Below are 26529 nucleotides of genomic sequence, written 5' to 3' on the forward strand. Positions count from 1 at the left end.
AGATTAGACAATAATCGGGTTCGTACTTACATGAACAACACTACGGTAACAAAAGGAGAGCAGGATCTGATTACCCTTCCAAAGCACGTGCTAAAATGTATCACCCCTGAAGGGTTGAGAATGACGCCACAAACAGCACAGAACTTAATTTTCTACATTATTCAATGATAGCAGATTAATTTTCATTTGGTTTAAAGACTGGACGAATGCTACACACGCGTCGACAAAAAAGATCGGCTGACATTTTAAGATGATATTTGTATTTTAATCTTGTTTGACTTGAATTTTTTTATTCATCGAACAATATGTTAAATATAGTTTGGGCCTAAAGGTGGCTGTTATCCAGAAGATTTTGTCAACTTTCACCCAAATCTTGAACTTTGATCTTTTTGAAGTGTAAGCAAGCTCGACACAGATAATTCTTACTTTTTTTACTGGCTTAATCATTAACGTGTACCATGTTTTATCTAAAAACAACAGACCCATTACTTAAAGTGTTATTTCATGCCGGTTTAACGGGGCTGACTGCAAATTGACCTCAGTTGACAATATTTGTTCACGAGGTAACGCTTTGAATAAAGATTATCACCCTTCTAACAATGCATTAATATTCTAATTTAATTTTTGTGGTAATTGTGCTTACAATGGTCGGAATAATTATGTTTTTTGTTGTAATGACATTAACGGTATCAATTTTTCTGCACCAGATGCGCATTTCGACAATACATGTCTCTTCAGTGATGCTCGTGGCCACAATATGTAAAATCCAAAGCTTATATAAAAGATGAAGAGCTATAATCCACAAGTTCCAAAAAGTATAGCCAAATCCGTCAAAGGAATCAGAGCTTTGCATGAGGGATACATTCCTTAATTTAAAATAATTTTTGATATTTTGTAACAGCAAATTTAATAACACAAAAAAATCCGTATTTTCATGCCAGTACCGGAGTACTTGTAATCTGCGTGTCTAAGCTTTTATTTTATAATTGATTTGCATATACATACAGGTGGGGATGAACGTCAAAAAGAAACGTATAATAAATATATAACTCAACGACACAAAACTTCTAGATGTGGACATGCAATCTTCAACAAAGGACTAGATTCTATACATTTTATCAGACTCGGGTATGGAAAAAAATGAAAATATATAAGACAATACCAAAGATATATTATTATTTGATTGATATTGTCTAGGTAATGGCATCATGTGGTCTTTCATTGTCCATCCCTAATATGATACAATATTTGTGTTGGTCAACATAATACGATACTTCATGTATGTTCTAGTTTTGTTCATGTTCTGCACAATCAAATTGTGGTGTTATAGGTCGTGTACAATCTAAAGAGCCAAGACTCGATCAAACATGCACCATAAAATGATCAGTACACGAAAGAAAAACTTGTAGCCCTGTAAAAATTACGCGTTTTTATATTGATTTATAATTAAGATAATGATCTAGTTCAAAATTGATACTACTACCTTTCGTGTCGATGATACCATGAATTACTTATTGAAAGTTAATGTAGACATATCATCTTACCAATGGTCAGTGCTTCAATGACATCGACATTTTTGATACCTCCCATTTCATGTTAAAAACATAAAACTCCAGTTGCTCTTTTACACAGACCTGAAGTCCAATTGTCATTTGCTACTGCAAAAACACAAACCAAATTATCGACAGAATCAATGAAATGTCGAATAACACTTTAACTTAAATGAACACATCAAAAACCGAAGGTGACTCGTGATACATAAAGACGCAGTATCAAATACCTACTTACTTATTGATCTGGAAGCAGCAATCATTACTGAAGAAATAGCTGATGATCATATTGTATCGTATGTTTAATTTTTATCGCATACACCTTTTATGGCATATATATTCAAACAAGATACATGGAGGTAAACTTTGTTTCAATTTTGCAGATTTTAGCAATAATAATTTGTTCAGTGTGTATGATTCTAAATGCTGCATCTGTTTTTATTCTAGCAACAACGAAAAAATTGAAAAATTCGCGATTTAAATCGTTGGTTTTATTTTTAAGTGTAAGTGACTTATCAACTGGAATAGAATTTTTATCTCATGTTGTTTTAAACATATTTAACAAAGGTCAAGAGCCAGTTCTGTATACATGCTTAGTTTTAAAGCATCTCATCTGTGGAACAGTAACATTTTCGCTCTTTCAAACTTTTATGATATGTCTTGAACGTTTAAATGCAACATCAAGAGTTAAGAATAGACTATTGAAAAAACTAACACAAAACAGGAGTGTTATCATAAGTTTTGTAGTTATTCATATTTATACTCTACTGCATTTAGCGTATGACGTAACAAGAGGACCAAGACCATGTTCCGTCTCATCTACCGCAAATTTGAGTTTTGTGTTGGTAGTAGACATACCAATTGGTATACTTATACTACTAATCATAATCGTGTATTCAGTTGTAATTGTGAGAATAGTAAACCAACACAAGAAAGTTCATGACATGTCAACCATTACAACCAGAAACGACAACAAATCAGCAGTAAGACTGATGCACAGGAACGTTTCAACTCTGGGAGCAATAATATGTGTAACGTTAGTTGCTAATGTACCTAGATGTATCACTGCCTTCTGCTCATTGTACACAGGACCGGCAACAAATACCTTGAGATGGTTGAAAATAAGCAACCACTTTCTTCTTTTAAATCCTGTTTTTGAACCAGTTATCCATGTATTACGTATTCGAGAGTTTCGTGAGCGTTTTATGTGTACTAGTTGTAAACCAAACCAAATACAAAGCATTGAATTAACCCAGGATACACACATGTGAAATTGTACCATATGCTTTCTGTTCTGTTCTGTGGAGATATTTTATATCAATCACTTATTATATAACTGGTAAATATGACTTATATTTAAGACTTTTTATCAAAACATTGTAAAATCAAAAATACAATTTTACGGGTATTAAATTAAAGTAAAATTTTACAGTATTTTGTCATCCTTTGTCGTATTTGGAACATTTGATTTTAGCACGGGAAAATTCATAAACGAATGTCTGCCAAACAGCAGAAATAATGAAACGAACAATTGGTTAGAATTGGGTGAGAATAACTTGCTATGTAAATTATTTAGATGTGGTATTATAACCAAAGAGACAACTATACAATTCGAATGTTCAAACGAAGTAGATGTAAGCAACGAAAGTCTGCCACACGACCTGCATATGCTAATATTACTAGTATATCAGTTGTGTAGATTCAGTCAACTTTTCATGTGCTCCGTCAAAGGTTATTCAAAAAGTTTTTAATGATTAAAGCTGGGTTAAGACAAGCACAATATCGCAGGGGTAATAAGCGGCAATATTGTTTATATAATATCATATAACAGTTACTCCTTAAAACAGTGATAAAATGTCAGCATGACTAAAGACTGTAAGTAAAGTCACAAAAATACTACACTATTAGAAAAATTAAAAAAGGAAAGTCCCGAACCAAATGGCAATATTGAAAGCTCGAACAATCAACATCAAACGGATGGATAACAACTGTCTTATGTCTGACTTGGTACAGACATTTTTATTATGCAAAAAAAAGGTCGATTAAACCTGTTTTTGCAGCTAGCTTAACCTCTCACTTGTATGGCAGTTGCATCGAATTCCCTCTATAGTGCAGTCATTCTTTGAGTTGAATAATGTTCCCCGAAAAGTTCTTCAGTTACATTAATGTATCTTTCGTACAAATTCAATCATTTTGTTATAAACTGTTATGTTTACAATTTGTTTTTTACATTTTCATGAGTTCTAACGGTTCTCACATGTCATTTTCATGTTTAATTCATAAATTCTAAAACTGAATGCTTAGATTGCAAACAAATTACCAATGATGTATACGACGTATGTCAATATGATTCTTTTAAAAAGAGTTCATATAGACCTGTACAATGTTAAAAGTTAAAGGCAGATATTGTATCGGTTGTTTAATCCGGTTTAAAAAGTGCAGAGATTCTAAGATAAAATAAACTTTTCATACATGTAAATACCAGGATTGAAATTTTGTACTTGAACCAGATGCAAAAACGGTTGTACTATTGTCATAACAAACACTTATTATAAATAGATTCAGTCATCATAAATTGTATAACAGTTAAATTTAGAAGATATAAATGTCTGGAAATACACTTTGTTGGATAAGTTTTACATTATAAACTGTTCAATAAACATGATTAATCATAATGCGTTTTCGAAATTAGGACGCCGTTTAGCCAAATATTCAGTCATTTCTATGCATAATATGAGTTTTCCAATTCCAATCATTGTTGTTTTTGAAATAACGTTTCTACATTATATTCAATAGAAACTATGAGTTTATTGTTTTACAATCTATAACCTTGTCAAAGATACAAGGCTTGTAATTATGTAAACAATTACGTGTTTAATTGTTTGGTTTAAAATTAGATGGTGCCGTAACATCATCAACCTAATACCGGGAAGTCAAGACATCTCAATGATAATTTTATACAAAAGGAACTCAAAATCGATCGTAGTAACTGTTTGCCTCGGTTACGTAAATAGTTATTTTCTGTTTATGGTGTCAAAAATGTGTTCGTTGATTAATGCCTGTGTCTTCCAAAATGCAATATTTCGCCACATCTAATTTTAACACAAACTGTCTTCTGCATGCGATAGGGAAATGAAACTGATGTTCAGCAGTTGTTGTTTGTTGATATGGTTCATAAGTGTTTCTCGTTTCTCGTTTTTTTTTTAATAGATAAGACCGTTGGTTTTTCAGTTTGAATGGTTTTACGTTCGTAATTTGGGGGCCCTTTATAACTTGCTGTGCGGTGTGAGCCAATGCTCCGTCTTGAAGACCGTACTTTGACCTATAATGTATAAAAAAAGAAGATGTGGTATGATTGCCAATGAGACAACTGTCCACAAGAGACCAAAATGACACAGACATTAACAACTATAGGTCACCGTACGGCCTTCAGCAATGAGCAAAGCCCATACTGCATAGTCAGCTATAAAAGGCCCCGATAAGACAATGTAAAACAATTCAAACGAGAAAACTAACGGCCTTACTTCTATAAAAAAAAATGAAAGAAAAACAAATATGTAACACATAAATAAACGACAACTACTGAATTACAAGCTCCTGACTTGGGACAGGCACATACTTAAATAATGTGGCGGAGTTAAACATGTTAGCGGGATCCCAACCCTCCGCTAACCTGGGACAGTGGTATAACAGTACAACATAAGAACGAACTATAAAAATCAGTTGAAAAAGGCTTAACTCATCAGATGGACAAAAATATGGTTTACTTTAATAAGTTGTGATTTGATGGAGAGTTGTCTCTTTTGGCACTTTTTGTATCTTTTTGGAAAATGTTCGATTTTGTTGTCTAATTTATTAAGTGTTCAAATTGCAACTGCCTGCAAACTGTTTTCTACGATAGTTTTGAACAGTTGAACACAGACAGACTCAACTAGCGAACTTTTGTCTTAGAAAGACAGTTGGACCTTTCGCAAAACAAGTAGTTATTTTTTTAAAGTCGACAAAACATAGCTTAGGTGTCAATATTCCTATCTACATTGAGATATAGTTTTCGTATAATATGAACCTAACACTTTCCTATTAAGTAACCGTTTAATATAAAAAGGAAATATTGTATGATTGAAGACAAGTAAGAAGACTATTTTCCACAAAGACCAAGGAGAGGGGATATCAACATCTGTATGACACTGTCACTAAAAACCAGTAAAAGTCTGAAATGGCCCAAATCTATACTCTACTGTACTGATGTTTACTCGACCAGTCTGAATTGGTCTGAAACTTACTTGATATTACTCGACTGTAGTCTGAAATTGTAATCGACCTTTACTCGACCAGTACATAACCATTATTTACGAGTCTGAACCATATTCGACCCAGTCTGAACCATGCTTGACCTAGTCTGAACCATTCTCGACCAAGTCCTAACAAACCTAAACCTATTTTTTTGTATCTACATGTATCTATTAAATTTCATCAATTTAGGAACTGTTACTGTTATACATCTTCCTATATCTAAATATTATATAGACAATGCATATCAAATTTACAATTAAAATAAAACAAGGTGATCAAATTAATTGATGTTAAAATATCAAGATTTATCAAAATAAATGAATTCTGATATATATGATATTATGATCACATTGCTTTATGTACATAAAAAAAGCATGAACTTTCAACCATTATTCAAATATCTTAAATTTATTCATTTAATATAGTAAAAAGCAACTTAATAAATTTTCCAACTGACATCTTTGCTTTGTACAAGAAAAACAATATTATGAAAGTAATAATAAAACATTCAAAGATCCTTGATAACCTTTTAAAAAAGGAAATGTATTCCAAAATGTAATATAATAATAATAATAATAATAATAATAATAATAATAATAATAATAATAATAATAATAATAATAATAAAAAATTATAATAATAATAATAATAATAATAATAATAATAATAATAATAATAATGATGATGATGATGATGATGATGATGATGATGATGATGATGATGATGATGATGATGATGATAATAATAATAATAATAATAATATTAATAATAATAATCACAATAATTAAGAACAATTGAAGGTCTTTCCACCAATAAATATCTATTTTGATATTAAAATATTAAAAATCAGTCTGAAATGTCAGTTCCTATGGATTTATAATGTATATATATGAATTTTAAGCAAAGGTCAAAATTTAGAACGTCCTATTAACCAATGACCTTAACCTCAATTTCAAGGTCACAGACCAAGGACCTCTAATCGACAGATGCAATGTCTTTAATATGTATGGTTAATGAGTTAAATCACTTTACGCATTATTCTAAATATAATAATAAAAACTCCCATTTAATGTTTACGCACCCTTTCAACCAAAATTTATAAGTTACGAAGTGTCGCAACTAACAATTTAGTAAAAATGATTTGTCGATATCTTATACGGTTTTTGAAGATAAATGAAAATAAGCCAAAATCTAAATTTTCAATATGACCTTGACCTTTGACCTTGAACTAATTTTCATTTTTTTTGGACCAAGGACCTTAAATAAAAAGACCCTTAGTCTCTATCACTTAAGGTTTACCAGTAAAAAGACCCTTAGTCTCTATCACTTAAGGTTTACCAGTAAAAAGACCCTTAGTCTCTATCACTTATGGTTTACCAGTTAGAAATATTATTACTAATATCAAATGCATAAGGGGAAATAACTCTCATATGGAGTGTTCATATCGCTTCAGTTAAAATTGGACAAATCATGCGAAGTATATAACGAGCAATTTTATGAAATAAATTTGTCGCTTTCGTCTGCGGTTACGGAGGAGATGTAGGCACAAGGAAAACAGTGTTCGGGGAGATAACTCTTACAAAGAAAATTGTTCGTCTTAGCAGGGTGAAATTTAAAAGCGCATGAACTATACGATAGCATAATTATGAGAAATATCTAAGCGATATATTGCGCAACAAATATTTATCGCAAGAACAAAATTAGGTGGAAGAAAAAAAAAATAATCCGAAGAAATACAATAGGTCTTTTAACAGAAAAGTGGAAATACCTAATAAGTCTTTCCACATAAAAAAAAAATGTTGATAAAAAGAGTTTCTTCATACTGATGCGATAAAAAATGTTTTAATTATACTTTTGAGTGCAATAAAGAAGATAATATTCTACTTCCGGTGAAATGAATGTCACTTCCAGTCTCATATGATAGCTTCTTTCACACTGATTCCAAAAATATATAGTTTCTATATACTTTTGTACGTAGAATGGGAGATAATTTGCCACTTCCGGTTTGTTGGAAGTAATTTTTAGTCTTCAGTAATCAGTTTATGTATCTATATGACAAAATATATGGATTCTGAGTACTTTTATATGAAAAAATTGCAATAAAAGCTAATTCCGGTTTTCTCAAGGTCAATTCCGGTAGTCATTTTCAAGATAATTTGTCACCTAACCTTTTGTACAAGTTCAAATGCCTTTATAATGAAGTTAGATGAAGTTATAATCAAATAACCTCATATCAAGACATTTCAGGGGCACCAACTCCTATAAGATGCCATTAAATTGTATAAGACTAAATGTATCATATCTTCATTACAATAAAGCAGAAATTTTGCACTTGTTCTTTTATATGTATTTTTCAAAGTGTCTGAGAAAATGCAAAAACAAGCAAAAGTCACAATTGACAACTTGACCTTGACCTTTGACCTTGACCTCATTTTCTAAGTAAGGACCTAAAGGCCTCAAATAAAAAGATTCCAGGGTTATACGGTTAACTGTTTATTAGTTAAAAAAACATACCAACAAATTTATTTTGTAAAGGTAGATAACTCCTATAAAATTTTATCGAATCGCTTTGATCCAAATAAGCCAAAAATTACTGAGGATGTAACGAAAAATTTGTAAAAAGAATTTTGTCAATATCTATTTTTGTTACGAAGGAGATGCACACAGATAATAAACAGTGAATAGGGAGATAACTCATACAAAGAAAATGGTTCGGCTTAGCAGGGTGAAATTTAAAAGCACATAAACTATACGATTCAATATGAGAAATATCTAAGCGACATATTGTGAAACAAACATTTATCGCAAGAACAAAATTTGGCGAAAAAAATAAATAAGATAATTAAAAACCAATTGTTCAGAGAACAATTGAAGGTCTTTCCACCAAAAACAATGTATCTTAATATGGAAGTTGTAAAATTCAGTTTAAAATGTCATTTCAATCGTCAAATGATAGCTTATTGTATGCTGATTCCAAAAATATATGGTTTCTATACAATTTTTGTTAAATAAGGGAGATAATTTTTTACTTCCGGTTTGAAAAATGTTACTTCCGATAATATTTGAATATTTACTTGACACAGATCCCAAATTTATCTGTTTCTATATATTTTTATATTAATAAAGTACAAAAAATATCTACTTCTGGTTTCCACAAGGTTACTTCCGGTTGTTTTTTTCGAGGTTCAATGGTTTGATACCTTTTGCCAAAAGTCTCATGGCTTTATCATACATACATATGAGGTAAAAGCAAAGGCCATAATCTAAAACGTCAAATTAAGCTATGACCTTGAGATCAATTTCAAGGTCATAAACCAAGGACCTCAAATCAAAAGACCATAGGTCTGAATTATGTTTGGTTGATGAATTATATCATCATACGCATAGTTTTAAATACAAGAGGGGAGAAAACTCTCTTATACGTTCAACGTATCCTTGCAATCAAAATTACGTGTTATGACATGTCGCAACTAACAATTCAGTAAAAATAAGTTGTTGATCTTAAACGTTTTTTGGGGAATTAGTGAAAATAAGCAAAATTCAAAAATTAGAACATGACCTTGACTTTTGACCTTGACCTAATTTTCATTTTTTTGGACCAAGGACCTCAAATCAAAAGATCCTAGGTCTCTATCACTTATGGTTTACAAGATAGAAATGCACATCACTTATATCAAATGCAGAAGGGGAAATGACCTTCATATGGATCGTTCATATTGCTTCGGTCAAAAAAGGACAAATCATGCGAAGGATATAACAAGCAATTTGATAAAATAAATTTGTCGTAAACTTATACGGCTGCGAAGGAGTCGTGGATACAAGGAAAACAGTGTTTGGGGAGATAACTCCTACAAAGAAAAGTATTCGATTATGCAGGGTAAATTTCAAAAGCGCACAAACTGTTCAATGTCATATACCAAATATCTAAGCGACATATTGCGAAACAAATATTCATTGCAAGAACAAAATTAGGCGGAAGAAAAAAAAAATAATCAGAAGAAAAACAATAGGTCTTTCCACAGAAAAGTGGAAATACCTAATAATAATAATTAAAAACCAATTGTTCTCTCCACATCACAGAAATTTTGAAAAGAAGCTAGTTTCTCAAACTGATGCTCTAAATAAATGGTTTTGATATGCTTTCAAGTGAACTAAAGGAGATAATATGCTACTTCCGATTAAGGAAATGTTACTTCTGATCTCATATGATAGCTTATTTCACTATGGTTCCAAAAATATATAGTTTCTATATACTTTTATGTGTACAACGGGAGATAATTGGCCATTTCCGGTTTATCGAAAGCTATTTCTAGTCTTGAGTGATAAGTTTATGTATCTTTATTACAAAATATATGGATTCCGAGTACTTTTACATGAAAAAAAGTGCAAAAATATGTACTTCTGGTTTTCTCAAGGTCACTTCTGGTTGTCATTTTCAAAATTCATATGTCAACTAACTTTTTGTTAAAGGTCATATGGCTTTTTAATGAACCAAGTTGAAGTTGTATTCAAATAACCTTATAATTGAACACTTCAGGGGCATTAACTCCTATAAGATGTCATTAGATGGTATCAGACCAAATGTGACATATCTTTATTACCATATAGCAATCATTTTGCACTTGTTCTTTCATACATACCTTTTAAAGTGTTGAAGGAAATGCAAAAACATGGAAATTTAGAACTTGACCTTGACCTTTGACCTTGACATCATTTTCTAAGGTAGGACCTAGGGATCTCAAATATAAACATTCCAGGGTTATACGGGTAACTGTTTATAAGTTAATAACACATACATATTTACGACAAATTACGACAAATTTATTTCGTAAAGGTAGATAACTCCTATAAAATTTCATCGAATCGCTTCAATTCAAATTAGCCAAAAATTTCTGAGGATGTATCAAACAATTTGTTTAAAGAATTTTGTTGATATCTTTTTTTGTTACGAAGAAGATGCACACAGATGATAAACAGTGAACAGGGAGATACCTCTTACAAAAAAAAAAAAAAAATGGTTCGGCTTAGCAGGGTGAAATTTAAAAGCGCATAAACTATACGATATAATTTGAGAAATATCTTAGCGACATATTGCGAAACAAACATTTATCGCAAGAACAAAATTTGGCGGAAAAAAAAAATAATAATCAGAACAAATACAATAGGTCTTTCCACAAAAAAGTGGAAAGACCTAAAAATAATAATAATCAGAACAAAAACAATAAGTCTTTCCAAAGAAAAGTGGAAAGACTTAATAATAATAATTAAAAAACAATTGTTCAGAGAACAATTGAAGGTCTTCCCACCAAAAACAATGGCTATTAATACGAAAGTTGTAAAATTGAGTTTAAAATGTCATTTCAAACGTCAAATGATAGCTTAGTTTACGCTGATTCCAAAAATATATGGTTTCTATACAATATTTTTTAAATTAGGGATATAATTTGTTACTTCCGGTTTGAAAAATGTTACTTCCGATAATTTTTGAATATTTACTTCACACTGATTTAAAAAATATCTGGTTCTATATACTTTTATATTAATAAAGTACAAAAAAGCTACTTCCGGTTTACACAAGGTCACTTCCGGTTGTTTTTTTCAAGGTTAAATGGTTTGATACCTTTTGCAAAAGTCTAATGGCTTAATCATGTATACATATGAGGAAATAAATTTCAAGGTCATAAACCAAGGACCTCAAATCAAAAGACCATAGGTCTAAATTATATTTGGTTAATGAGTTATATCACCATACACGTATTTTAAATACAAGAGGGGAGAAAACTCCCTTATACGTTCAACGTACCCTTGCAATCAAAATTTACGTGTTACTATATGTCGCAACTAACAATTTAGAAAAAATAATTTGTTGATATCTTATACGGTTTTTGGGAATAACTGAAAATAAGCCAAATACAAAAATTAGAATATGACCTTGACCTTTGACCTTGACCTAATTTTCATTTTTTTGGACCAAGGACCTCAAATCAAAAGATCCTAGGTCTCTAATCACTTATGGTTTACAAGATAGAAATGCACATCACTTATATCAAATGCATAAGGTGAAATGACCTTCATATGGAGCGTTTATATTGTTTCGGTCAAATAGGACAAATCGTACGAAGGATATAACGAGCAATTAAATAAAATAAATTTGTCATAATCTTTTATGGTTGCGAAGGCGTAGTGGACACAAGGAAAACAGTGTTTGGGGAGATAACTCCTACAAATAAAAGTATTCGGTTACGCAGGGTTAATTTCAAAAGCGCATACACTGCTCGATATTATATACCAAATATCTAAGCGACATATTGCGAAACAAATATTTATTGCAAGAACAAAATTAGGCGGAAGAAAAACAACAAGTCGTTCCATAGAAAAGTGAAAAGACTTAATAATAATAATAAGACTTTCATAGAAATCCTTGATAACCTTTTTGAAAAAAAGGAAAATGTATTCAAAAGTTGCAGTAGAAATTTATTTTAATGGAAATACATTTTGTTAAAATTAAATACATTGCATTTATGAAGCACTTTAATTATCTAATACTGGTGTGTTTTACAGGTAAACTCGTGTGTTACTATCTAGTGAATTTAAAAAAGCCTTGTGATTTAAGTTTTACAGAATGTTGCAATTTTCAATGAATGTTATTTAAAATTAATACCTCTCTGACCAGGTTATGATCTTTTAAACAGTGTGCCCTTAGCAGGATGCATTACTTTATAGTTCAACCCTAAATAGAAGAACAAATTATCAAATTATTCTTTTTTTTTTGTCCCTTTGTAAAATATATAGATATCCTAAATTACAAATAGCAATAGACATATATATTTCTGATATTAGGTTAAACAATATCGGTAATTTTGTTGACTGTTCTTACCACATTGAAAAGATAGTTATATTACTATTGTATGTAAGTATGAAACCTATCTAGATTTTAAAGGAACTTAGGCATATCAAGTTTTGTTTAAAACAGAAATATGCCGTTTTAATACCCTCAGCATAGGTGTGATATTCAAGTAAAAGAAAGTATTTTTTTATTTGACAAGACTCAGACATTAAAATTAGACAATTTCACTTTCTCGACTTAAAAAATCTAATAGAATCATTTAAGGATATAAAAATCATTTTGTTTTATAGTATCTTTATTTCATTGTGGCTTAAGTCATGTCAGTTAAAGAGAAAGTTATTTTAACATTCAAAAGTATTGAGTGCAGGTTATTTGGTCAAATATGGTTCAAAATGTTCGAGTATTGTTCAGACCTTTGGTCGAGTATGGTTTAGACTGAACACAATGGGTCAACAGGTGGCCAAGTACAGGTCGAGAAGGGGTTAAGACTATTTCAAACTGGTCGAGTAATAGCTAAGAATATTTTCAATAGCACAAATAAAGGTCGAGTTCAAATCAGTACAGTCGAGTATGGTTAAGACTGGGTCGAGTAATATTGAGTAGAATTCAGACCAATTCAGACTGGTCGAAAAAAAATCAGTTAAGTCGAGTACATATGTAGGCCATTTCAAACTTTTTCTGGTTTGAAGTGTGTTCGACCTACAACAATGATAAAAACCAATACACTATACATAATAGTAAGCTACAAAAGGACAGGTATGACAATATGTATCACCAGCTGCGTCTTAATTTTACAATGAATTTCCAGACATATATCTTAGATTATAAGATCTAAACTAATAAAATTTAACAATACCTCTTTGCAAATATTAAAGAATTGTCATGCCAACAAACCTAAAGATGTTTGTTGGGCGATTCAGGTAACCTGTTTAAAGACCAATATACTAAATAGTAAATAGGAAAATAAAACTCAAAGGGAGTATTTAAACAAGGAATTGAATAGTTTATTATATTAATATCAATGTGGTACACTGTAATTATTATTTAAAAGGCCATAAGCGTAAATTTACTTTTATTTCTGGTGAGACAAAGAAAGACAAGACTTTAGTTTGCTAATCTTTTATATCAAATTTATAAATTGTTATATCAAATTGATAATCTGTTATATCAAGTTTCTAATTTGTTATACCAAATTGATAATCTGTTATGTCCAATTGATAATCTGTTTATCAAATTGATAATCTGCTTTATTATCAAATTGATAATCTGCTTTATTATCAAATTGATAATCTGCTTTATTATCAAATTGATAATCTGTTATATCAAATTGAAAATCTGTTATATCAAATTGAAAATCTGTTATATCCAATAATTATTCTGTAATTTTAAAATGATAATAAGTTATATCAAGTAAATAATTTGTTATATCGAATATTTAATTTATCATATCAAATTGGAAAAAGTAAGTTTGCATGGCACTAAAATGCTCCCGTAGTATGTTGGCATTATCATTATGTGTTTAAGGTAGCACAATACAAAGATTTTGTTCCTTCCAATAACCAACCATTAAAATGCTGTTACTTTCTTAAGACTGCATATAACTTAATAAAAGAGGTATATATAGATAGATAAAAGATTAAGCCTCGGTCACTCCTTAACGGATAACTCGAACGGATGACTAACGGATAACTTTTTTTCAATCCTTTCATGTCAGTTAAACATCCATTATTATTCGTTAGACGTCCGTCCATATCCGTTTCATGTCCATTTTGTGTACGTTTTATCCGTTAGACGTCCGTCCATATCCGTTTCATGTCCATTTTGTGTACGTTTTATCCGTTAGACGTCCGTCCATATCCGTTTCATGTCCGTTCAGTGTACGTTTTATCCGTCGACGTCCGTTCTGTCCGGTGGAAAATTTTAAGCATGTTCATAACTTTGAACGGACGTCCAACGGATGAAGTGTCCGTTGAACGTCCGGTAGGTGTCCGTTTTGCACGGTACTCGTCCGTTTCGTTTCCGTTTTGTATCCGTCACCTGTCCGTTATACATCCGTTGGGGGTCTGGTAGACAAGACAATAACAATCAAAACCAAGGAGTAAACAAAGACTCACAAAACCAAGGGACCTTTACGTCAACAGTTATAACAAATTCACCAACGGACTTCTACCGAACGTTTAACGGATAAAACGGATGTAGAACGAATGTGAAACTGATTGCTATCGGACGTATAAAGGATAAAACGGATGATGAACGGATCTGAAACGGATAAATGCCAATTAAAAATTCATGGAATCTTATTATTCATAATCGATCTCAGAGTAAGGGCACGTCTTCACTATCAAGCAGCTCTTATTCAGGCTAGACACTGCCTTTTGGTGGCGTTCTGAAGAACAAACCAAAACCAGTTACACAGAAACATTTTGAATGTTTATGCGATTTAAATGTATTGTTATTGTCGCCTTTAATTTTTCCGTATATCTTGTTTATCCGTTTTATCCGGTACGCTTCTGTTAGGTATCCGTTTTATGCGGTACTTGTCCGTTAGATGTACGTTCAACATCCGTTCTGTCCGGTACGTTTCTGTTTCTCGTACGTTGCATATATCTGGTGTGTGTCCGTTATGCATTCGTTACGCGTACGTTTTATTTGGTCAGTAAAACAACGGACTCCCAACATATAACAATTTTGTCAACGGACAACTTTTATTTTAAATCCGTTAGGCGTCCGTACGTACTATCCGGTAAGATGTGACCACATCTTTAATCTTTAAAATGCATGCACAATTCTTGTTATGCGATCATTATGTAATCAATTATTATGTAATTAATGGCAAAATCTTGGCCAGTTTACTTGAATGAATTTAGCTCTTCCATTTCTATAACTATACCGGAAGTTTTAACGAAATATTTATCAACACAGCAGGAGCTACAAAAGGGTGTCTCAAATTATCGCTATCGTATTTCATTCTCTTATAAATCTGTAATTAGTGTACATATCCTTACCACATCAAGTAGAAATTTGTTTGATTAGGTGTAAAAATTGATTTATATTTTCTATTCAAAATCTGAGACACCCTTTTGCAGATAATGGCTCAAGGACAACATATAATAAAATCATCCCTCTCGAAGTATCAATGAAGAAGCTATTTTCAATTGAAAGAGGAAATGTCTTGTAAAATTTTGTAGACATGGTTTACATTATAATTGATTACATAATTGTTGTATAATACTAGCATTGCATTATTTGAAAGAATAATCTGTTAGCTATCTATAGATACCACTTTTATGAATTTTAAAGCATTATAAAGAAAGTTACAGCATTTTAAAACTGGGGAATTTGAGGTATAAACTCTTTGTATAGTGGAACCTTAATTCGGTCGTTTTTGAAATTTATTCGCTAGTTTAAATATATAGTAATAAATTGTTTTTAAAGAAAAAAAGCTACATGGTGAAATCTGCTAATACGAGAACTATTATAATTATAGACAAGTTCATATATATGTAACTCTACTTATGACAAAATGTCAACATCAATATCTATTTTAATCACAAATCGTTTACGTCAGAGATAATGATATCCAATTTCTGACTGTAAAGCAAATACAAAGTTTACGTATACGAATTTTCTTTTCCCATTTTAGTGTATTTATGTTGTTTTGATGCTTTCCATTACTTCATTCCATTCATATAAAATTGACAATGGAAATGAGGAATATGCCAAAGGGACAACAACCCGACAAAAGAGCAGCTAACAGCCGAAGGTCACCAATGTGTCTTTAACACAGCTAGAAAATCACGCAACCGGAGGTGGGTCTCGACGGGTTCCTAAATAAAATTGACTGTGTACTAGTTCAGTGAAATTGGACGTCATACTATACTCAAAAACAAATAAATATACTAAAATTTAAAAAAAGTACAAGTCTAACAAAGTCAAGAGGCTCCTGGCTTGGAACAGGCGCACAAATGCAGCGGGGTTAAACATGTTGTCTGAGACATCTACTACCCCTTTGTACCTTTAGCCAATATAGAAAAAAAAACAACCCAAATACACAACAATACGCACAGTAAAACTTAATTAAATTTAATTCAAAAGAAGTCGGATGCCGATGTCAGAATGGGTAACAAACATGTATTTTTTAATTTACGTACAACTATGTGTATTCTTTAAAAAACTTGCAACGAACGGGAAACCAGCAAATATAGTTAGCTTAGCACCTATGAGATGAATTTTATTTATCAAATAACGTTTAATTACGCGTCTTCTATTATACATGGTTATAAAACAATTGGATTAAGCAAACTATCTGACTTTATATCACAACTTTTAAATATGAATGGATATATTCAGAGATTTTACCAGACAACGAACAAAACGGGAATAAAGGTGTTGATAATCCGATTTCACAAAAACTAATGGGTCTATGAATTCTCTATCCCTTGATATCTAAAACATGCTAGGTATTTATCCTACGACTCTGACAAAATGACATTGTGTTGTTTTCTCAACAGACAAAGACATAAACTATATCATTTTTAACATAAAATTACATTACTTAATCCGCTGATATTGGGTATGTATTGATAATTCACTTAGATTTGATTTGATTTTTGGTCTTTTAACGCCACTTTTAAGCACCGCGTTTATGCTATGTCGTGGCGGCCAGTTTTTAATGGTTTAGGAAGCCGGAGTGCCCGGAGAAAACCACCGATCTTCGATATCAATTCACATAGAAACCCATCGTATATTTCAACGACTTATCATTAACAACCAAAGTATAAAAATAAAAAGGTGTGGTATGATTCCAAAGCGACAACTCTCTACCAGATACCAAAGGAAGGAGTAAACAATCTAGGTCACATACGGTCTTAAACAATGAGCGAAATCCGTACCACATAGCGCGTTGCGATAATCACTCTCTCTCTCAGAATGCTCAAAGCCAAAGATGTGTCTGCCAAAAAATAATGTCTCCTCAGTGATACTTGAGGCAAAATTGACAATGCGGTTCGATAGTTTAAACCTTACAACTTTAAAGAGTCGATTGAAATTTTCCAAATGTGGACTTCCCATTTCTCTATAGAATCATCACAGAAGCTTCTGCATATGGAGCTTATATCTCTTAGTTGATATAATTTCTAGGTCTTCCGTATCCTTCCACGATTTGAGACGATTAGTGTTATTGAATTAGCGTCCATATAGTGAAATAGAAGTCGTTCCTTGGAAAATTTTACGGACGCCATCATGATTTGGTTCACTGTTATCACAGATGACCAGGAGTATGGTTCACTTGTCGTAGACACAACCCTGTCTATTATTGGTTGTTCGGTCGATCTTTAAATTTTATCCTGATATGATCACAACGATGTAACTATTCACCCTTCCAAAGAACATTAGTTTACATGCGGTGTTTAGAGGATTGTTTAGTTTTCTGTGTATCATTTGTAAACCTGTTTAATATGTTTTCTGAATAAGGTTTTGTGGACCTGTTAAATTTTCGTCGTTTTGTTTTTGTTCAAGGTTTGTTTGTTTTTCGACGACTTATTCTTTTGTTGCCCTCTCTTTCTGTTTTTACAGTACTGGTCTAGTGAAAAATTAACTGTATGTATAATCAATACTTTACATTTATTTTAATTTAAACAATATCTGTAAAAATCTTCAAATGTCTATTCACATTCATATTTGATGTGAACTGTTTATATTTTTAGATTTGTAAACATTTTTTTGTAAACATCTTTGACTCTACAATCTATATTCTCACTATCAAATAAATTAGGCGTCGAACGCGTTGAAATACATTCGTTGGCATAATTTAATGAAATATTTTGCATGAATATTCCATTTAATTATACAACCAAGGTTGCAACTAATGCAAAGTTAACCTTCGACGTGGTTTTTGTTGTTGTTAATGTCCTTGAATTTAATGTTCTTAATAACTTTTTATTAAGGTTTTCCTAACGTTTGGTAACGTGCGCTTCTGATGATAAAACTTTATGTGTGTAATGAAATCATATCATTTGTTATTGTTTTAACACAATAGGTAAGCACTTCATTGCACCCTTGTTTTTTTTCGATTTTCTTATTAAAGAGGGACGAAATATACCAGTGGGACAGTCATACTCATAAATCGAAAATAAACTGACAACGCCATGGCTAAAAATGAAAAAGACAAACAGACAAACAATAGAACACATGACACAATATAGAAAACTAAAGAATAAGGAACACAAACCCCACTAAGATTCATGTTATCTATTCATTTGTGATATGAATCTAATCTATAATCTTGGTTTATATAGAGATTCAATTAATTGAAAAAAGATTAAGTAAGTAATAAACGTCCTTCTGTATCAAGATCAAAGAAACTGATTATAAATCTGATAAGGCCATAAACCATTGTAAACATTCCTTATAATTTTCATCTACCTTATACAGATTATGAAAGCTAGACTAGTTTTTCGTGTCATATTTATCTGATTAGTTTAATCTTATCGTGGTTTTAGTGAGCTTTTTTGTAAAGCACAAAAAGAGTGAAAAGGTTTTTCCTGTGTGGAACTCTTTACGTTTTTCCAGATAGCAATTAAGGATAAGATTTTATTGTCAATGAGAAAAAAAGAAGGAATAACATAATAGATCATATATTTTTAAAACCAATTTTTCCACTTTCCTCATTACAACGTACTACCAGTGGCCTGAAAAATAAAGATAATAAAATGTCAGATGCATTGCAGGAATTTACACAGCAAACTAAAGAATGCAATTGAAAGAGAATATATCGTTTAATAAAGCCACAAAACTGGATGTCAAACAAACTTAACACTGAAAAAGTGCACAATAAAAAAATTTCAAAAATTCAAAAATGCATTTTTATATGTGAAATTCTTATGGGCCACAATACTCATCACGTTAGTTAAGGCCACTAACACTATCTTATCGCTAGTTGCAATACTACAAGTGCAAACAAACCTAAAATCCATATAGATTTAAAACTACACGATCAAAAAAGTTTGCCACTACAAGTTGAAAGCATGATGCAAATTGAAAATATAATGTGTTTACAGCAGAGATGTGTAGAAATTATATATTTTATATAGTTCTGCTTTCCATGTGAATAAAATACTCTCATGATAATATAATATGTAAAACAATATTAAGATGCAATAACTCCTCAACCTGAAACTGCTGATACCTTAGAAGATAAAAATGTTGTAGTTATTATTACGACACCATCTTAATAGATATAAGAGTAAAGACGATGGGGTATGAGTGCCCATGGGACAACTCTCCATCCAAGAAAAATTCAAAATGTAAAAGTAAACCAATATAGGTCAAAGTACGGTTTTCAACACAGAGCCGAACTATAAGGGACAAAAAATAACTCGAAAAACAATTCAAACGGGAAAATAATATTATATAATTATTTTTCTATAAAAAGGAAGTTTGTTTTACAATTTTTGTTGCCGTGTAAATTTTTGTTTATTTGTCAGAAGATATGTTTTAGCATGGATTAAAATATCAAACACTTACACTATGATTCATATTACTAGTATTATAATATATCACTCGGGTTTAACGATCTACTATGAATGTGCCTATGTATTACATGGGAATGTCTATGATGACCAATTGTCTCATCTTTCCCAATAACCTCATGAGCAACATTGTTTTTGCCATTAACCATCTTTATTCCTCCATAGCCTATGATACCCTGTGTAGATTTGTCATCACCTGAAAAGACCAAATTAGTGCAAAAACTTTAGAAATTTTAGGGAAAACAATAATTCGTACAAACATATTCTGCTAGTAGTAGCTATTAGCAGTGGTTTCTAGAATTGTTTGACATGGGTTGTCATATGATCTTGCATTAGGCATAAATCCAAAAGTTATGTTTTTTGAATTAAGTGTTTATCCTTACAAAAGAGGAACGAAAGATACCAAAGGGACAGTCAAACTCATAAATCTAAAATAAGCTGACAACGCCATGGCTAAAAAAGAAAAAAGACAAACAGACAAACAATAGTACACATGACACAACATAGAAAACTAAAGAATACGCAACACGAACCCCACCAAAAACTAGAGGTGTTGTGAAGAGTTAAGATTTCCAAAGTTCCGGCTCCCTCAATTTGTTTTGGCAAGATTGTTTCTCATTTGTGAATTACATATTTATAGAATAATAAATCAACGAATTTTAATATCGACAATTATTCAACGAGTCATCAAAAACACATAAATTTGCGAATGGGTGACTTAATTGTCAGTGTTGTTCGGTCACGAGTTCAATATTTTTCGATATTTAAATTTTATTAAGTTATTCTTTTTATTACATTGACAAATTGCTTTGTTTCAGTAATTAAAGTGGAAATGTAAGGTACTATATCTTTTTCTACGTATTTACTATTTGTTTGGATCCAACGCTTTCGACAGCTTGACAACACCTTTTGTTGTATGACATCAGAGGATTGAAATAACCACGTTTGTTTCACATGTGAAATTATTGGGGTTTTTTTCACTGGGAAATCTATGTAATTCATTGCAACCCATGTAATAATTGTTTCCTCTTAGATGCGCAGCATTTTTCATGCTCTCTTTTTAAAGCATTTCAATTACAGCTCTTCAATTGTAACAAATTAGTTAATTTACATTTCAAACGACTATATTTGTTTTTCACAAATGTAACAGTTGATGGTCATATACTTGTTTATGTTGTTATGTAATCAATGATGTTCTGTTATCATGAAGGCCTACACTCACTTCGAGGCTTTTCATCCACCAGAGAGCTGTGGAATGTTATATTACACAACAAAAGCATGAACATGAAAAACAGAATAAATGACACATATAAGGAACGTTCTTTCCTAGTAGTTTCTATAGTTACTCGAGTTCTTATTTAGATAAAAAAGATTAAGTCATTTGGCTAAGTGAATACTTCCTTTCTTTACATTAAGTATCAATTGCATCGTTAGGTTATTAGCGTTAATAACTTTTCACACACAACATACCAATACCCTTAACCATTATTCGACATTTGTATGGATATAACTAGCTTTCTTTTCAGTGCAATCCATTTAAATAAACCAGGAGAAAACGTTTTGTTATTATTTAAGTAAGAGTATAATTACCATCTAGATCTTTAGGCTTGAACAATCCATGCAGCCGTGAAAAACAAACAAAAACATTATTGTGTTTCCTCATGCAACGCCGCCATAATCTGTAAAACCTTTTTACACTGCACCTTAACTTATATGCTGAAAAAATAATATGAGTTAGATAATAATCTAAGAATAACTTTCCGTACTAGAAAGATAAACTTAAAAAAACCCAAGTATATGACTAATTAAAACTGTACTTTTACATCTTGTCAATGCTGAAACAATTAATATAGTTTACATTACAATGTAAAAATAACTTTTCATTCTGAAAGATAACTTAATAAAATTGTATTGTTTTTATCTTGTAAAAATACAAGATAGAATGAACCAAGAAATTTTATAATATATAATACTTTCATGTTTCCAAATATAAAAGTTATAAGCTTAAAACCAAGTGGAAATGAGGTATAGATTTTCTTCTTTATTAATGAGATCTAATCTTTTTTTGGCGTTTAACATTTTACATCTCTAATTATGATTTTCGAATGATTGGTTTAGAACACGTGGAAATGGAAAAATTAGGTATCCGTCTTTTTCTCTCGCACTGTAATAAAATGTAACATTAACTCCTTATTTAAACATTCTGAGTGAAAATTGTTTCTGATAAAAATGTTGAAATGATAAGTTAAGACAGTTAAAACGATATGCAGTTTTTTTCTATACATGAAAAATCTGACAGTTAAAAGATTGTATGTGCTAATTAGTTTCCTTTTTAGCTTGATAATAATGACTGATATGTCGGTTTCATTTCATTGAGAATCTGAATTTTACAACCAAAACAACTTGTTTCTCCTTACTTCTCGGTATAGTATATAAACATAGACTTTAATCATGCAAATAATATTATTTAGATGTCTCGGAAATCGATATATACTGAATTTCCGTCTCACGACAAATTCCGATCAAGTGTACAGCTAAATCACCAAAGCATTTACATGACAATGATGAGTTCTACTAACGAACTTGACTACACACGAGAGTATTCTAATTGTTATGCGTTTACTTTTCTACATTGGCTAGAGGTATAGGGGGAGGGTTGAGATCTCACAAACATGTTTAACCCCGCCGCATTTTTGCGCATGTCCCATGTCAGGAGCCTCTGGCCTTTGTTAGTCTTGTATTATTTTAATTTAGTTTCTTGTGTACAATTTTGAAATTAGTATGGCATTCATTATCACTGAACTAGTATATATTTGTTTAGGGGCCAGCTGAAGGACGCCTCCGGGTGCGGGAATTTCTCGCTACATTGAAGACCTGTTGGTGACCTTCTGCTGTTGTTTTTTTTTCTATGGTCGGGTTGTTGTCTCTTTGGCACATTCCCCATTTCCATTCTCAAATTTAATGTTGGGTATAAACTGAATACTATATGATATTGTATGACTGATCTTTGTTTGTTGTTATATATGGTAGTGATTTGATGTTACCTTTAGAAATGAGATAAAAAAATACAAAAAAAAAATTATGTCACATATTCTGGGCCTTGAACTTGACAAAGAAAAGCGAATGAATTATTCATTAATTTAAAAACAAATATATAAATGTATAAGATAAAGATTAAAACATCCTAACCAAAATTTCACAATTCAGATAGACAAGAAAATAAAATGTAGCTGTCATCGATTTTTAATTGTTCAATTGCCTGTCTTAAGTCATGAATCGTATCAGTACGTTTAGCTGTTTGGAGAATTTAGTACAATTTGTAGATATAAAAATACTTTTGTTTATATATTTTTCTATTTCTTAGAGTCTTGCGATTTAACTCTTGACTTATTGAGAAGGCACCGGCTCTTAGTCTATATTTCTTTTAAATTTAAATCGTTTGTTATCTGTTGAAGTGATATATCAACAACATCCACTTTATTTCGTTCAATTGTCATACAAATGAGAAGTTTAGCTAGCTATAAAACAAGCTCGTTGCATTGAAGACCTGTTGATGACCTTCTGCTGTTGTCTTCTCTATGGTCGGGTTGTTGTCTCTTTGGCACATTCCCCATTTCTATTCTCAATTTTATTAATCCCCCATTTTCTACATGAGGAAATGCTTGTACCAAGTCAGGAACATGACAGTTGTTATCAATTTGTTGATGTGTTTGAGCTTTTGATTTTGCCATTTGATTAGGAATTTTCCGTCTTGAATTTTCTTTGGAGTTAGGAATTTTTGGGATTCTACATTTTTCCGTATATATTTAACATATGGAAATTTCAAAACAAAGATATAAAATAATATTACCACTGCCTTTATAAACAAAGTGGTGCGCATTGGGGTTTGTTCCGTGCAACAGAGTAGTCAGAGACATGCTGTGTTTGGTTACTTTTTTGTACGCATGTGCAGCTCCAATGATGCCTTGTTTTCCTAATTGTGCTATACAAGACTGTGTATTTCCATACTCATTATAACATGTCGTCATGTAACGAATGAAGAGTCGTCGTCTGATGAGAAATTTATAAACTACAAGTAAATTAACTTTACATATTAGATTATTCAAATCATGTTTGTTTTACTGAAGGTTATAAATAATCCGTTGTATGGAAATAGATATCATAAAGTACATTCCGTTGAAGGCAATTAAATTACAGATATAAAGTTGAATATTATATTGCGACGTAAGCAAATTATACAATAGTAGCCATGCTGTTAGACCAAAATGATATACAAATATAGAACTTGTACTAGTGGCTGTGTTTAAGTATCATGCATAATGCATTTTGAGTTTTTGATATCATTTGATGATCTTTCGTTGACATACGTGTTTTCAAAAGTAATCAGTGGAACTATTTTACTTAATGTACGTTTTTAAAAGATTTATTTCTTTTCGTTTTTTGTCTTGCATGTTTCTTCATACCAATAATATTTAAAATCAACTGTATACCAATATATATCGGAAAGGTGTAGTATTTTGAGCTCCAATGTATTGTTAAACAAAACAATAGTTTCGCCGAAAGTGGGAAATTAAGAAAATGTCTAAGAATTCTCTAAGAAATCTATCGTGTTATGGGGTGTACAGCGTCAAATTAACTTACATCTATGTTCATAAACGACTCCTTTTCGCACAAACTTAACACCAAGTCCAAATCCTTTGCCAAATCGTTTGAATTTGTGTCTTCGACCGATTAATTTTCTTCTAAACATACGAGATATGCAGACATTGGCTCCGCCATGAGACCTTTCGCACTGTCTTAAAATCGTGTAAAATTTGGTATATTCACATCGAAGCTTGTAATCTGTTGGTTAACAAATAAAACAAATGTAACATTAATTTTCCTTCACATTTACCTGCCTTTCATTGGTTAAATATTATTTTAACTGTGTTTAATTCACCAATCGTTTTATTTGATTTTGGATATAATAAACTGGATAAGGTTTGACACATCATATAGAAAAAAATAATAAATCATGAAAGACTTTGAAATAGAATTTCAAGTTATTTCTACAATATGGAAAATGGTTGGGTTCTTATGGGGTTACATCTTAAAATACATGTAATACATGATATCATATTAGATGAGGTTTTATTCAAACAATCGAACACATATATTGGATATAATACGAACAAAACAACAACAAAAAAGAAGAAAAGGAAGAAGCAAATATTGAACAGCGTCGGTCCGAATGGTGGAATACCCTCTAGGTCGCTTCTCTTACCGTATATTTACTTTTTAAAATACATTTTTATAGTTTAATCTGTAAAGATAAATATTAAGTTGTAAATAACGCAAAGAAAAAACAATACTTACAATAACTGTGATAAAGAATTCCACGTCCAACTAAACTCACACCTAGATTACGGAAACGTTTAAATATCGGACTAACAACGATCTTTGACGAAGTATGTCCTGAAGCATCGTGTTCATGTCCTGGAATAAGAACGCACTAATTATTCTTAGATATACAGCATCGCAAAAAAAAAAATTACTCCGACTAAGCTATTATCTTAATAAGATAGACATAATAGGACTGGATACTATAATTGTTACTCGTTCTCACAATACGAAAAGAGACAAAGCATATCAAGGGTCATTCAAAACTCACAACACGAGGAGAAACTAGTATCTACATGGAAAAACAAAAGAAAACAGGAACAAGGAAATCATGTCCGCAGACATTAACAAAAAATATTTAAAGACCGGCCATCATGAAATTTCTGAGAGTTACGATAGGTGCTCTGAAAGGTACAGACTTAATGTACTTCAATAGCTGGTAAGGGATTGAAATCTAGCCTGATAAAGCATCTATGTACAAATAGCATATTATGTAATCTAGATATAAAAATACTGGGACGAATGCCCTGTCTGTTATCATATAACAATGATATTTTTAATGCAGTGTTAATCTTCAATTACAGGCTATTGCAGTGGAAACATTTTCCTAGTTTACTAGTATTATTCGTTTTATAGTAATTTCAATCAGTATTTATATAAAGAATATTATATTTGTTAACAACACCAAAATAAAAAAAAAACAATTTAAGAAGATCCACTGAAGTTATATTTTTGTTTTATCTTGGCTTTGTAACCTCAGTTCTAGAATCGAATGTATCTAATGCCAGTGTACACAGAAAACCGTTTTAACGCACGGGAATGATTTTTTTTGTGCAAGATAATTTATATTTTCCTATATATATGACCAATAGCACTAACGTATACCATACACGTTATACACATAATAACTTGTTTCAAAATTAACATTCCT

The 26529-nt window shown here is 31.3% G+C and overlaps 1 long non-coding RNA gene across 1 annotated transcript; it reads right to left on the minus strand.

Annotated features, from left to right (window-relative positions):
* Window positions 1-19267: 19267 nt before the first annotated feature.
* LOC143066516 (uncharacterized) lies at window positions 19268-25695 on the minus strand. The gene is made up of 6 exons (XR_012975644.1): window positions 25575-25695; window positions 24861-25061; window positions 24070-24288; window positions 21810-21935; window positions 20215-20415; window positions 19268-19379 (listed from the first exon to the last, which is right to left on the minus strand). It is a non-coding gene; the product is annotated as an uncharacterized LOC143066516 (long non-coding RNA).
* Window positions 25696-26529: the final 834 nt, after the last annotated feature.

The sequence above is a fragment of the Mytilus galloprovincialis genome, chromosome 3 (genome assembly GCF_965363235.1).
Source record: "Mytilus galloprovincialis chromosome 3, xbMytGall1.hap1.1, whole genome shotgun sequence".
Lineage (NCBI taxonomy): Eukaryota > Metazoa > Mollusca > Bivalvia > Mytilida > Mytilidae > Mytilus > Mytilus galloprovincialis.